This window comes from Lytechinus variegatus, chromosome 5 (genome assembly GCF_018143015.1).
Source record: "Lytechinus variegatus isolate NC3 chromosome 5, Lvar_3.0, whole genome shotgun sequence".
Classification (NCBI taxonomy): Eukaryota; Metazoa; Echinodermata; class Echinoidea; order Temnopleuroida; family Toxopneustidae; genus Lytechinus; species Lytechinus variegatus.
Genome location: NC_054744.1, coordinates 48072893 through 48088146, shown reverse-complemented (window position 1 = coordinate 48088146; position 15254 = coordinate 48072893).

Sequence of the window (15254 nt, the reverse complement as noted above, 5' to 3'; positions counted from 1 at the left end):
CGTGTGTCTAGAACCTTGCCCTATAACAGTATAACGTAGGCGCATCTCCTACGCATTGATTTTTTATGGTTTCCATAATTTTGACCATTCAAATACCGAGACGAAAATAATCACAATTACATGTAACATTTATTTCATTACAAAGGTCTCTTATCAGTAAGTGGATAAACATCTTTCGGTATTAATTCAATGAGTATGTCATCGACTAAGCCACTGATGATGATTTTAATAGTATGGGGGGTAAGGAAATGCAGTGTCAAAAGCATAAATAATTTTTTTTCTTAAATCTTATGTGGTTTAGGAAATGAAATCGATCCCTGATCACCACATTTCTTACGAGGGAATGTGTTGACTAGGAAGACAATTTTAATAAGTCATTGTCGTTAAACCCCCACTCCCTGTCATATTCTATTATACCTTATATTACGTTCAAATCTAAAATTTGAAAATAGAACTCTTGAAAATAAGAATTTTCGTTCCTTCGCTTCTTAATGCGAAGACTTGGAATAAGGAGTTCTATTTCCGCATTTAATGTTGACTTTTTGACCATTAAAAACATCTTTTTGAACTACAAAAAAACGTATTTTTTATCCATTAAAAACGACCCTTTTCAAACAGAGTGAAAGTATACGCACGCATGATTGATTATTCAACGAAATTGAAGAACCTTTGGGTTCATTAAAGGTCAATTCCACTTCAGAAAAATTTTGAGTTGAATAAATAGAGAAAACTCAAACTAGTAGAATGCTGAAAATTGGATGTAAAATAAGGAAGTTATGGGGTTTTAAAATTTCGCTTATTTTTCACAAAACAATGATATGCACAACTCAGTGACATGCAAATGAGACAGACGATGATGTCCCTTTAATACTCACATTTTCTTTTGTTTGTTTTTTATTGTTTGAATTATACAATATTTCTTTTCAAAATAGTGACCAACTTAACTGAACCATATAGTATTAAACAATACTAAATCCACATGTTCCGAAGGAAATAATCGTTGTTTCACTTGAAAATGAGGAGAAAAATTGAATATTTCATATTTCATATCATAAAATACAAAAGAGATAGTGAGTGGATGACGTCATGCAGTCTCCTCATTTGCATACTGACCAGGATGTGCTTATACTATTTTGTGAAACTAAGAGAAACTATAAAATGTCATAACTTTCTTATTTTCCATCCGATTTTGATGAAATTTTCAGTGTTATGCTTTTGGGGTTTTGTCTTTTTATTCAAATTAACTTTTTGTTGAGGGTGGATTTGTCCTTTAAGGAATAACGAAGAAAACATAAAACTCCTAGGAGATTCATAACTTCCTAAGTTTTTAATTTTGACCTATATTTCATTCATCTTGAAGTACAACACGAAAAGGATTAAAGTGAAACGACATGTCACGGAATCAATTAAACAGAATGATATTGAAATTGAGTCGAAGGCAAAATTGATTTGTTTGTTTAATACAAAGTGAAAACGACACTTCATTTGTTGTTTAAGAGAACATAGACTGTTTAGGGACGGATTTTTTTCCAAGGGGGGATGTTTTCATTGACATTTTCCCCGATTAGCCGCTAAAAGCTGATTTTGTTTGTTCATAATACATCTTTTAATCTTAAAAACATGTATCATAAGGCTCAAACAAATATTGCGAGCGTAAAACGCAAGCTCAAATTTGTGGGATATTTCATGTATTTGGACCTGTAAATCAAACATTTTGAGCAGTTTTTATAATCATGAAAAAGATGCGTATCTAACTAAAGGATTAACAAGAGTGCAAAGGACGAGCTGAATCTTTTGATATACCGACTCAAAAATGGGCCTGCATGGTAAGGGCTGCTTGCAGCGATTCATGAAGAGGATACATATCTTATCAATCGAATTATGTGAACACGAAGCGCGTGCTGAAAATTATTGATGTTTCATTCCAGTTTAGCTTTTTGGAGCTGCAAGAGGAATTATCTCATCAAGTATCAAGTACCTGTAAACTGGACATTCTAAGCACGTTGGTAACCATTTTTTAAACCACATGCTGTAATAGGATGGGTATCTATGATGCAAGCATGAAGTGCGAATAATTTTTTTTACAATCTGAAATGTGTTCCTTCATAAAGGGTACTTTATTTTGAGATAAACAGGCACATTCAATTTTGAATAAACGAAAATTTTCATTTGAAAAAGGGCATTTTCCAACTTAAAAAAATGTTTTTAAAGGGGTGGGGGCAAGTTCCACGTGCCCGCTCGATTCCATCGCCCCTACTTGCATTTTATTTCATATGCTTCGATATAAATCAAAATAAATAAATAAATATATATATATATATATATATATATATATATATTGTGTGTATGTGTACTTGAATTGTTTGTATTCATGATTGTACATTTCTGGATTTTTTTTAATAAAATAAATGAATCTATTTAAACTTAATTTTACAATAAACGACAGTAATGATCCATTCCATTAGTTGAAAATCAAATTTCCGGGTTTCGTGTGAGGTTTTTGCCTTTCTAGGATTTGCGTTTGATTACTTTGCAACATCAATAGAATATATCATATTTTTCTTTTGTTCCTTCTTAGATGAAGCTGTTAAATTTTAAGAGTGATGGAGCGACCCGGAGCCTGTTCACTGTACCGTATGGTTACACGTATCATGTTTGATTTCTGCATAAAGATCAAAAACAGGGTTGCAATTAGCACCGCATTACTCTCATCAACACAATGTTTAAAGATACATTCCTTTTTTTTTAATCTTAGCTTTACCAGAATTATAGTAACATGTCTTTGTTGGTTAAGAATAAGTGGATCTTGTGCAATTTGTCTCCCTTTTTATCTTATAATGGTCATGTGATTCTCCTCAGAATATACTAGATTGATGTTGCGCATTATCATGATAATTGTAATCTGGGCTCTGCATTTCGAAAGTTATGATAATATATCAAAAAGGTTTAAGGCCTGTTACAGGGGCCGCGGAAGCGTTTAGAAAGTGTGTGTGTGGGGGGGGGGGGCTACGCCGATTTTTTAAAACGTTTTTTTGTACACGATTTTGGAAAAAGTGGGGGGGCTGAAGCCCCCAACCCTCCGTTCCGTATTACCAATCACGATCAACAAATAGTAGCCGATCGGGATTTTAATTTTTGCCTTGGATCGGAATCCTTTGAATTACGAGGCCGTTAGAGTTTCCGAAGGGTCTTAAAGTGTTTCTGGTTATTTTTGTGTGTGCACTTTTTGCAATATTAATTTCATTTTATTTAATTTAATTTGTTTCCATATCCAACAATCAAATATGACTCAAGTAACAAGTAATTTTGACCATACTATTCATGGCATCGCTCTGACCTAATTATCTAACGAGGCTGAGTGAACAAAGTTTTTTTTAAGTCCTTACGAATGTTCCTAATCCATGAAATGAATTAGGTTTAGATGAAACATCAAAGAAATATGATATGATTACAAAGTCCCATTCGTGAGCACTGTAATTCATGATTTGTTTAGATTTATAAAAAAAAAACATTTTTTGTATCACTTCAAATCCCATTTCACATCATACCATAATACCGCTTGCACGATCAGTTTTTCACTTGCTTTAATCATTACATCCCTGTAACCATCGATTTTACCATGCATACTCCTTTAAAACGAGCCCAACGACGGGGTTTGATTGTACATGACACAAATGCGGGTAAAATTGATAGCTTTCTTGGCTTAATTGCGATAAATTTTCGTAAATTTGTATCAAATTCGATCTTACCGTCTAGTGATTGATCCGATGTTTGGGTTTGATAGCCAAACGGTACTATCTATCCATCATTATCATTTTTGTTAGCTCCCCATCACCTTGAAGTTCTTATTGCGAACACTCGGAATAGGGAGCTTTTTGCGTTGGCGTCACTTTCTTTTTCAATCGTATATACGCACGCAATGATTGATTATTCAACGAAGTTCATTGATATAATGAAAGGACGAAGAAAAAAATAAAACTCGGAGGAGGAGATTTATACGTTATAAGTTTTCAATATTGACCTTATATTGTTTATCTTGAAGTATACAGCACGAAAAGGACACATGACACGACATGCTTTGGAACCGTTTATTGAAACTATAAGATACTAGAGAAATTTTATTTATCTATTTATTCATTCATTAGAACATATTTAATCAGGTACGAAAGATCAGTATAAAACTGTTTTTCATCAATGACCTGATAAAAACATAAAGAACAACATAAATCATCAAATCATACATGAAAATAAAGTCAAAATCTAAATCAAAGATAACAATACTTAGTAACATAAATAAACAAATATTGTTACTTAAATGATAATATCAATCAAATTGAAATATTTCAAATCATTAAAAGGGATTAACTGTAACTAATTTTAAAACTACTAATTGTATAATTAGTAGTATAAATTTAAATTGTGTTTTAAATTTGAGTCGAATGCAAGTGTTTTATATCTTCTTTTCACAATGCTCGTTCCCTTGAGTTGTTTGTGCTGCCAGCATATGCCGAATACAAGAGTGAATCGGAGGTCACTCCTTTCAATCATTTTCATCGCCATTATATATAGATAGAAATACTTATTTACAGGTGCCAATTGCTTTGGCAAATAATCCACATTTCAAATTTCATTTACGTCGAAAATCTCACCACAGGGTGTAATGTTATCTATTATAAACTCCAACAATTTCATTAAAGACTGGAATCAATTGTAGCCATTGATAATACGGAGACTGGTGACAGATAAATAAAAGATGACAATAGTCCGTTCTTCACATTATCGTGATTATGTTCTTTCAGATCAAGACAGTTTTTTTTTTACAATTAGTATGCTAGTCTTTAGTCATGTTGATGTAAAGACCACCAGCTTGTTATCAGACTAGATTCATGTTAATAACATTTGGTTTAGGTCGAAAATAATTGACATCCCAGAGAAAGCCTAATTATCAGTGCTTGTTTTTCCTGCTTATTGCGTTGTAATTCAAAGAGAGATAATAATTCCGATTTCGCTCGGATTATAGATCGGATCACGTGATATAACATTGGGTCACTTCATTCTAGATCGGCTTATTATTCAGAGCAAACATGCCAGTGTTAATTTAACACCAGTCCGGTATCTACATAGGAAAACATAAGAGAGGTGTTAAAACAACACCACTTCGGCTTTATAGGCTAACACCAGAAAGGTGTTTTTAACCTAATACAACACCAAGTGTCAAAACAGCATTGGTTTGATTCTAGCCTGGTGCTCGTTCAGCTAGCACTTCCTTTTTTTTCGATATGGATGCCGGACTGGTGTTACTAACCGTTATGTTTTTGCAGTGTACTTTATCTTCAATGTAACTGAGTTCAGGATGAAAAGAATCCCAATCAGAATATATGTAAATCCATTTTAAAAAATGGAAAATAAACATAAAAAACATAATGAAATATAAAATAAGGAATTTTCTTCAATTTTTAGAACAATATTCTTAATGTAATACACAATGTAATTATTTAAATCAAATCACATTATCTCGTATCTAGGTAAGCTTAAGAATACATTAGCTCTTTTATCCCCATTTTGATTAGAAGTTAAAGTGAGTGACATTCATGCTCATTATAACATTCATGTCTTGAATCAAATAAAAGATTACATGTCAGATTAGATCGCTAAGCTTGGTCTCATAGCCAGTCACACAAAAATACTACCAACTGCATATCGTCTAAAACTATTACATTATTTTAAATGAGAATATCATCGGTCAGTATGGAGTCGGATTAGTTGGTGCGACCTGACGGTGAGAGTAAGTAACATTAATCTGATTTATCGAATTTATCGAATGAAATTATTATTTGAATATAAGGAGAACACAATAACGATTATCTGAATAGCTTCCCGCAGCGTGCATGCACCTCTGGGGCCCGTTGCAGAAAGAGTTGCAATCAATAGAAACTCTAAAAATCATGCGCGACTTGATTTTCAACCAATCAACAGCGCGCATCTGGGACTTGCGATTGATCTTTTGACTTGCGTTTAAACGCAACTTTTTCTGCAACGGACCCCAGATCTGATGGCGGACCTGGCCAATTAACATGATAAGGCTAAATTTAATGAATGACCTAGGATGTAATTGGGCATTAGAGAGGAGTTACTCTCATGGAACAAGCTACCAGCTCTCGCGTTAATATTAAGCCTCGTTGGTTTACTTGATTATTATCAGCTAATGTGTCTTGCATTCATATAAAATATCTTACAAAAGTGTAATCGGCCACTGAATTTTTTTTTATTCTTTTTTTATTCGAATTATGATTTTTTTTTTTTTTTGGGGGGGGGTCTATCTAGCGCCCTTTTACAGTGTGCAGTTTGGCGCCAACAGCCAAAGTGTTGACGCCATAGAGATAAAGCAAGTGGTTGACGCCTCAACCTCATTATGGTTTGTCCGGATATTATGGCCCTCTATCGACAGAGAACATATAATCTACGTTATGGGCTAATGCTCACCCCCCCCCCCCCCCCATAAAAAAGTTGTGATTTACTGAGTGAAAATGGCACAAAGTCAAAAGAAGAAAACTACAAGAACTACAAGAGCGGTAGATGTATATACCAGTAATCATGGTAATATTTGCTAAAATTAACTATCTTTATCAATCTATTGAACGATTACTATACAAATATTTTTTTCGTGATTTTTAATCAATAAATATTAAAGAAAAATCGAATATCTTATATTATCTTCCAATACATTCTGTAGTATTTTAAGTTTGTTATATTAACTCTTCTTTCAATCTCGGTCTGTTTTTGCGACAGAAGAAATAATGAATATATTTTTCCAATAAAACTCGGTAGACCAAGTCCTCGGTGTTCATAAACATGATAAACGAAACTAAAAACTGATTCAATAGTTGGACTGGATTGCTTCTTATCCGCTTTTTCTATTCTAGGGTTATTCTACTTTTTCAAGTGTTTTCACCTTCTAAGAGACTTGTGTAAACGTTTATTTGTGTGTTATAGCCTTGTAATCTGGTTTACATTGATGGCAGACTCGAAGAAAAACACATACGACCACTGGAGATTCTTTGCCCAAGAAAAAAAATGTTTGGCTACTGGTTTAGCTTCTTTTTTTAATCGTTACTTCATGTCTAAGCGTTTGTGGTGCATGTTGGACCATTAGACCAACGGTTATACTAAAATAACCTCTCCAGTTTGAATATGCGTTTTACGGGGAAAATCCCACATTTCATAGGCCTACTGTATTTGTTTTTTCTTCCAAAATATTTATCACACTCAATCTCACGAATACGTCCAAACGATTAAAAAATCCAAATATATCTGGCAAATGCATGTGTATCTGTTCCTTAGGGTGACATATATGGTCTAAATTATATAGTGAGTCAAACTATCATTATAATTTTTGAGTACTTTTAAGTTTTTCGACCTGATTAGACGGGCTTAGAGATTTTCTTTTTGGAACCCTGCTTATTCAATGTAAAATGTCTGAGAATGGCCCAACAACTGAACATTTTAATTTCGACTAAGCTAGCTTATCGATCTCAAAATGAAAGAATCTCACGGAAAATTCCTAGTCACGTCCACTATACGTCATGTTACTAGAATTACGAAAAAGGAATCCATATAAACATGATAAATGAAAAATAATGAAGGAAGGGTGTCATACAAATTACATAAATATTCATCCATTTATTTTTTTTCTAAGGATATTCATTGCCGATGATTAAGGAATATTCCAGAATATCTGAGTTAAGCTTTTCTAGGTATATAATAAATGAGACAGAACAGCGATTGGTAATCTTGTAATGTACTATGGTCATTGACGACATTGGTGACTGTTGGCTGGAGAACCAAGACAGTGTTGTTTATGCTTGTCACTCTAACAACTATTGTTTAAAGTTTAAGACAAGTTGTTTAAACTTTAAGTTAGTTAACCCCACCACAAAATGAACCCATTCATGCTGATTGTGGAATGTAGACAAGAACATATCAATGTTCGGCCAGCCCAGAGAAACAAACTTTATTGAATCATGTAATATGTCATTAATTGACTTCACAATATCTAAAACATGGCAGAACTGAAACACTTTTAAATATGTTCATTTTCTTTATAGCACCACTGTATCTTATTACGTCAGTACTCAGAAAATACAGCATTATACGGTGCTTTGGGCTAAGTTGAACACAACGAGTTGATAAGCGTAAATCATGACAGTGTTGTACAGATGGGGGTGGCTCTTGCCCCCTTCCCAATTTTTAACGACCAAGTTATGAAAATATAAAAGTAAAGAAAATGAAAGAGAGAATGGAAAATATATTATTTTCTAAATTTTATGTCAAAATCTATGACAAACTTTATTTATTAAAATAAAAATGTCGAATTTTTCTCGCTCGCTTGCTCGCAATTTTATATTATTTTAATTCTTTTTAATAAGTTTTACGCGATACGCCATATTTATCCCTCATGTTGTTTAATTACGTCACCGAACTATGACTACAGGATGTTTAGCCTTTAATAGAACATATAATTTTGAATTATGAAATCATTCGAATGGCGTGAATAGCGTAAAATATTGGCCTATTATCATAACCACACATCCACACCCATTTTATTACGAACGAAGGGTCCGTAAGAAGAAGGCATTCAGTATACACACATTAGTTCTTCGCTTTTCATTTTCATATCAGCCCTCATTTTCATATCACGCCCTCATTTAAGCGATACGCCATATCTAGAAACGTAATTCCTAATGTGACGTGGGAAACGTGTCCATTTCTTTTTGTCAATGTACCCTTGAGGAGGAATACTAACGGATTTGGATCTATTCAAGTCAATTATGAGACGTTAGGATGTTACACACATCGAATTAGGGGCCTATTCAAAGCCCATTCTTAAGGCCAGACAACCGGTCTCTACTCAGTCCATTCTGACTTGTTCATTGACAGCTCATTATCCATTCAATAACTTTAGATTACAGTGGTCATTCTTGGTTAATTCCTTACACCACCTATCTTTATTTGACAGTTTGTTAAGTTTGTTACAGGATTCAACTTTGGAAGTTTAGTTAAATTTTTAACTTTAGTCAATCGATATACAGAATCATTTATTTTATTTTGTATATGAATTGAAATTGTCAATAATAACTACTCAATACAAAAATTTTGATTTTCGATATTTCCTTTGTCATGAAATATTAGTATATTGTTCCTTTGAAATCAAAAGCGTGTTATCTTCTTTCAAAATTTGATGAAACAATAAAAATGATGAGAATAATCGACAAAATAAACAGATAGAACAATAAACGGTTATTGAAAAAATACTGTAAAAATATAATAAATGGTTGAATTAATAAATGAATAGTTAAATAAATAAATAAATTAATTAATTAACTAATAGATAATAAATAAATAAATAAATAAATAAATGATAAACAAACAAATAAATAAATAGATTAATGGCGGTGCTCCTGTTATCGATGCAGTGAAAATTGAATTATTCGCAAGTAATGATAATGATAATTTGGCTTTCTTCAGTTCAACTTCAATCAACCACATACTCGAAAATAATGAATAAGAGGAAATTAAGAGAATAAACCTTCAATTCTGTCCAAGCAATAGTATTAATATTGATCAAACGAATGACCAGTCTGTTGCTATTCATGTTTCTAACATCTCTTCAGTTACCGTGACTTAATCATTAGAGTTAATTGGATGGAAATAATCCGCATCTTGAAATTCAGTGGAATGTTTGAAAATATTACAAATGTATTACATTTAGGTTACTTGCATAAGGTTAACAAATAAGACTTGCATAACATTTTTCATCACTCATTTTCCCGCGTCCATTGTGATTTAACACACAAAAATATTACCCAATGTTGTGTAAAATGGAATCATGCATGTCTGTTGGGTAAAAAGATACCAAATATTTGTAAATTTTACGCAATGTTGCGTTGAAATTTACCCTTCAAACACGCATTCTGCCCAATATTGGCGGAAAATAAACCAGCAAAGCATGTTCACTTTTTACCCAATATTGGGTAAAATTTTAACTCTGTTTTTAGAGTGTTCAAAGCCATGAAATACTACATAGGAACTTATTATTTTTTTTTCAATTTGGGGGCTTCAGAATCCTAAGTTTTATGTATATTGTATGATTAAGAGACGTTATATGCGACTCGGCCATTAAATCTGAAAATTTTTTATATCATGATTTGTTTGTATGTTGTGTAATAATTCCAACTCTTTGACATAAAGAAAATGAAATACAATACAAATTAAATATCATCTCTTTATAAATTAGTAGATCCGCGGTTCAGATTATTATGGCGTAAGGACTGATTCCTCTTTTCCTTTTCCTTATATACTTCACCCCCTCTTGACCTCTTTATCTGTATTTCCTTCTCCTCTTTTCCTATTTCTTCTCCTCTTCTCAATCTATTCCACACCATTACTTTTCCATCAGTCCTTGCTTCTTCATTCTTCCCATCGTGATCTCTTTTCATTCCAATAATTCTTGTTTCATCTATGTATGCCAGACTGTAATATATCATATAATTTGCGGAACAAAATCAAACCTTTTATATATGGAAACTCAATATTTAGGCCTACTGATGTGAATTTACACATTATCTGTTCATATATTTATAATTGCATAATTTATATATTTATGTAATAGGCCTACCATATGTTAGTACAATGACCTCATTTTAAAATCAGAACAACTTTTAGAAAAAATAAAAGAAGTTCCTGCAGCAGAGTCTCGAGAACACATGTAATCTTACCGAATTGCGTAATAATCATTCTGTAAATTCATAAAACAAAAATTTTTCTGCAATTTAACAGAACAGGTCTGTTTAAAAAGGGGAAAAGGGTGTTTTATTCAAGGAAATTTGTAAGATTCCATACATCAAATACCAATTTCCTGTAAGATTCGGTAAGATTACAGGTGTTCTCGAGACTCTGCTGCAGGAACTTCTTTTATTTTTTCTAACAGTGGCATATCCCCTCCTTCCCCCTTTTCATCACTCTAAGTATGAATTTCGTTATGAATTGAATTGACGCGTTTGATATGCATATAATTATTATCTTTTGTTTTATGTTTGTTTATGTATATTGTATTCAATTTATGTTGCCCTGTATTATGTTCGTGCAATATAGTCACAACAGTACCTAAAAGTGATTTTCCCAAATACACAAAAAGAAAAAGTTGATAAAACCCAGACAGTTCAAGCCATGGACAATATCTTATAAACCTCCATCACCTCGACCCCTCACACAACTTAGCCCCACCCCACAACCCTCCCTTGATAACATGTTATTATCAATAAAAAAAAATAATGATTATAGTAATAACAATAATAATGATGATAAAAATTATAGTAATATTAATGATAATAATGATAACAATAATAATAGTAGTAGTATAATAACAATATGGTGATGATGATGATAATGATGATATTGATGATGATGATGATGATGATATTGATGATGATGATGATGATAATGATGATGGTAATATTGAGTAGACAAAATACAATAACAATGGCAATAATATTATAAAAAATAATAAAACGAAATAGAGATGTATAATGAAAAACTGTTTATGAATTATGATCACACAGTCACTAGCGTACCTAAGGGGGTAGCCCCCCCCCCCCCCGACGTGCAACAACTCATGCAGAGGACGTACCCCTGCCCCTCCTGACTAGTCACAACTGATCCAAAAAACTGATCCTTGTCAACATTTTTTCGCGGACAAAATATCCTCAAAAAAAATTGCCCACCCCCTTTTCGCCGCTGCACACAGTGCAATGAAATTACTCTCAACACACAATGACCATGATGACGTAGATGGATTGTAGCATAGAGCTGTAATCATGGTAATAGCTCCATGATTGTAGTGTAAGCTGTATGGGAATACGGTAAATGTAGTTAAGAGTGCTATAACAACAAAATATATAGCCGTAGGAAAAGAAAAATACGAATATTGAATTATTCGTGAGTGATGATGATGATAATTAGGTAAATCTTCAGTTCAATCAACCACACACTCGAACAAAAAATGAATTAGAGAAATTAATAAGATAAACTTTCAATACCTTCGATTAAGTTTCCTTGCATAAGATTACAAATCTGGACTTACATAAACCATTTTTCTCATTGTTTTAATTTACTCGTGACCTGATTTCGAAACTGTATAGTACTAGGAAATTGTGATTGTTTTTTATTAGGGAACATCAGAATCAAACCATTTGATATATACTTTGTACGACCAAGAAGCGTTTTTTATTTCTCTTTTAATTTAATAGAAAAATATTCCGATTTTCGAGTAGCAAGAGCCCCTCCCAGTGGAATAATTATCATTTAGAAAACACACAATAAGCAAAATATCAAAAATCTATTTCATGTAGAGTCACACAATTATATTTTGTTCCGCGCAATGAACAAATGTACATTCCTCAATCATATCAAGGCCGGGAAATTTGGGAGATCATATGGCCGGGCAGGGGGGGGGGGCTCCCAGGCCCCCTTAAGATTTCGGCCGTCGATCCCGCGATTACGCCGAAAATCGGCACGCATTATGCCTGGGACATAATCTACAAATTCTGTATTAATTTATTTCATGCAAATCGCTATTAACTGATTATGCTAATTTATGCGTTATTAGAATGCAAAATCATACTTTTCTCTCTAATTCGCTAAATAAAGCTCAAAATGTTTTAATTTTTGGTGTAAAAACTCTTTGTGGTGTTCTTAGCAAATGAACGTAAAAGAAATGCGATATTAGATCAATTACTTATGCATTATATTTTTTTTTTACAAATTCTTTTATTTTTTATACCTTTTGTTTTTCATTGCTTTTATCGATGAACTTTATCAAGGACTCAAATGAAATCATTAAGAGCATAAAATTTATCCAATTTGACTATTAAAAACTAAAAATAATTATACATTTCTGATTTTGGGAGGTTGAAAATTTGCATTGACTTTGTACACGAAATCACGTTTTTGAGCAATCTTTGGTCATGCACTTACAAAATGTTGCGTAATTTCGGAACCGCATGTGTACCCGGGCGTCACAAATTTATTCTAAAAAATGCGCAAGATTTGAAAGCAAAAAGTCAGCAAGTGGCGCTTTTAAAACAATTCGCGAGGCGAAAATATTGCGCGAAACGTTGAGGGGGGGGGGAGCTCCGAGCCCCCCCCCCCCCGGCCGAGACAAGGTTAAATATTTGGCTGATTTTACTTCTAACATACATATATTTTACCTGCTCGCTTTGCTGACTTGCAAAATGTGTTAAATTAGGCTCTCACGAAATCCTTTCTTAATCCTGGTCATAAACATTATCACAAAATAATCGTGATCTAAAGTAAAGCGTATAAACGTTAATTTTGAACAAAAAGATGTAGATCATAAACACGAGCGTACCTGGGGGGCAGTCTGCCCCCCTGACGAGTCACAACTAATGCAAAGGACGTATCCCTGCCCTCCCCCCTAGTAGTTTGAAGATTTTTATTTTGCTGGTCACTCTTTTTCTGGTACAATATCCTTTATTTGTGTTAGAAGACCTTTTTTTTGCTTGGCAATATTTTTGGCGGACGGTATTGCCCCCCCCCCCCGTGGAAAATCCTAGGTACGCCACTGATGTCGATGTTGGTCTTTTTAACAGGAAAATTCATCATTAGAAATGTTGCATTCTGGTATGGATAAGTCGTTACAATAGAAAGGAGAAACTCGCATATTAAACTAAATATTTCATCAAAATCGGATGAAAAAGAAATAAAAGTTTACTAAATTTCACAAGACATGGACAGGATGTCACTAGAAGAACATCATTAATTTACTATTTCTTTTTAATTCTTATGAAATATATAATAATTCCTGTTTCCTTCATTATCTTCAGTGAAGAGCAGTTTGATTCCCCTGAGCATATGGAATTGTCATTAATAACCTATTATAAATAAATGAAAATATTCTTATTATTAAATCTGCAAAAAATGAAATATACATACAAAGAGAAATTGTGAGTGTGAAACATTATCGACCCTTTTATAACTGAATGTAGAATGTAAAACAACATATCATAACTTTCTCATTTTTACATCAAATTTGATGAACGTTGTGTTTGTTGATTATAATTTTTCTCATTTTCTTCTATCAACACTTTGTTGAGAAGGGGGGAATCCCTCAGTAACTCCATGATCGTTGCTAATGTAACCATGGTAACGGGAGATATTTGAGTAGATTTAAAGACAGACTTGAGCTGATGCAATTGCAAAGTGGTAAAGGTAGTTGGTACTTTGATTTTATTACAAAAATTGTTGTCATTTCCGATTACTTCTGGTTGTGAACCATCATTCAATTTCCTTTCAACATGTTTGTACTGTCGTGACAATGAACAGATTCAAATGAATCTGCAAAACAATAATTATAGGACAGAGATCTCATAATTACATCATAATCAGGCCATTATTTTCCGAGCATACTCCCATGATTCACAATACAATATAATTACACAACGGGAGATGGAAGTTTGTAGAAAAGATTTTCACCTCGGGGTATGTTATGATAAAAAAATCCGTATAATTGGAAAATAGAATAGATAGAATAAAATTGTTATTTTCGTGGTTGATTGCATGGTAAGGACATTACAAGAAGTTCATTAGAACTACAAAATAATTAGTAATTATACATATTTCTACATAGGCAACACATGTGATGATTTGGCTTTTTCATCTTTTTTTCTCACTAAATAAAGGTTGATGAATTCCAGATTTCTTCTTTCTCTCTAATCAATGCTTACGAGAGATCGAAAAGAGATCTTTTGTCTCTTTTTAAGCCCCCCCCCCCCGCCCAAATATTCACAAAATACATATCACGTTTTGAGTCATTGATATCTGGCATTTGATACCTTAATGAATTCCGAAAAGAAAACTATGACGCAAAATCTTTTAATCGGCAAAAATGTCCCTTTTAATTCAGGAAAAAATAAACAAGTTTTGATCAAAACATAAGCTGAAATCTATCGTTGGCAAAAACATCAGGCTTAGACGTACTGGGGAAATTTCTGCCTTCAAAAAGCAGAATGAATATTGCTGAAATAATTATTTTCATCCAAGAAAGATTCTCTACCACCTGTCTTCAAAGATGAGATACACAAAAGTGACCCCACAGTCTCACTGACGCAACGTAAAGAAAACACATGTGACTGATCCATAAACTTCTCTTTACTTCATTTTACAATCAAACTCGATCA